The sequence below is a fragment of the Falco biarmicus genome, chromosome 1 (assembly GCF_023638135.1).
Source record: "Falco biarmicus isolate bFalBia1 chromosome 1, bFalBia1.pri, whole genome shotgun sequence".
Taxonomy (NCBI): domain Eukaryota; kingdom Metazoa; phylum Chordata; class Aves; order Falconiformes; family Falconidae; genus Falco; species Falco biarmicus.
In genome coordinates, this window is record NC_079288.1 from 71,255,648 (window position 1) to 71,257,120 (window position 1,473).

Genomic DNA, 1,473 nt, shown 5'->3' on the forward strand with positions numbered 1-1,473 from the left:
CACGGCGCGAGGCCGCCCCCAAGCTCAGCGGCCCGCCGCACGCCTCACGCGCCGGAAGCCCTCCCCGCCGGCGGCGGAAGTGACGAGCGCTCCGCCTGCTCCGTGCCCCTCCCGCCGGGTGGGGCCGGGCGGCCGCGGGCGCCGCTGGGCTTCGTAGTGTCCCGCGCCGGCGGGCGGCTCGGGTGGGCGTTGCTGTCGGGCTGCACCGGGAGCTCGTTTCAGTCTCGCCTCGATAGGCTGCGGGCGCTCGCCCCGCTCGCTGTGGCTGTCGGGGGCGGCGGACGCGGCTGAGGACCCAGCCCGGCGGGGTGCTTGTCTGAGCCCTAGCTGTGCCTGGAGCCTCCTGCAGCGGCCCCATAAAGCTGCTTCAGCAGTGCAGCAGTCTCAGGGGAGAGCCTCCCCAGGGCCCTCCATCTGGCTGGCTGTAAAAAACACCTCAAAACTGCAGCATTTGGTCCAGTTCCTGCTATCAGATGGCCTAGCAACTGCTGCTAGGTGCCTGTGTATTTTTCCTAGAGCCCATTGACTATTTACAGAGAGCACAAATGGTATTTTTTCCAAGTTTTGCCAGGAGCATTTCCTTTTTTTGGTATGAAATAACTTGCAAGAGCAGCTTTGTTTCCCATCTCAACATCTCAGTGCTGCTGCAAGGCATAGAATGCTGCTGTTTTGAAATAACTTGCTGGTGTTACAGAGGCCTTGCATGTCTGCTGCTTTACCAGCATACAGCTGTTCTGGCCTTCACATTTGTGCTTTGTAAAAATCCTAGAAGCGGTAGAATGTTGTCGCCTTCTGAGAAATATTTTCTGTGTGTCTGTTTTACCAAAATCTTTGAGGGCTGACATCTTCCCAGATATTTTTCTAGCTTATGTTTTTTCCTACTTTAGCTTTCATTACTGCTTGCGTGTTCCTTTAGTTTTTTATAACTTGAAAAAATTGCATTAAGGTTTCACAGACCTGGGAAAACATGAAGGCCTAGGATCGCTGCTCAGTTTACTTTTATTGGCTTTATCTTTCTCATTTTCTCAATGTAATCAGGATTTTAGCTGTAGCTACATAAAATATTTCAGAAATGCCAACAGACCACTTAGACATTTGCAGTTTTATTATCTATCAGATTCACAATCTAGAGATGTGCCAAATAAAGTCTTGGAGTATATTTTGAGGGTAAAACCAATTAAAGGAGGTTTAGTTTCCAGATATCAATATAAAATCCATATTCTTTTAAGTTACAAGGAATTGGTTTCAATAGGCTGCGTAAAAGTATATGATATGTAGTGCAGAGGGCATATACTGGCGCGGGAGCATGTGGCAGTAAATTTGCTAGCAGAGTTTACTGTGCTGATCACATTGAATTTGGATAGTAATGGGCAAAGAGGGTCCTTGAACAAATTCATGAGAACACATAGGGAAAGAGAAGTATGTCCTCGAATGGAAAATTACTGTGATTGGAGCCATGAATCCTAAGTTGCG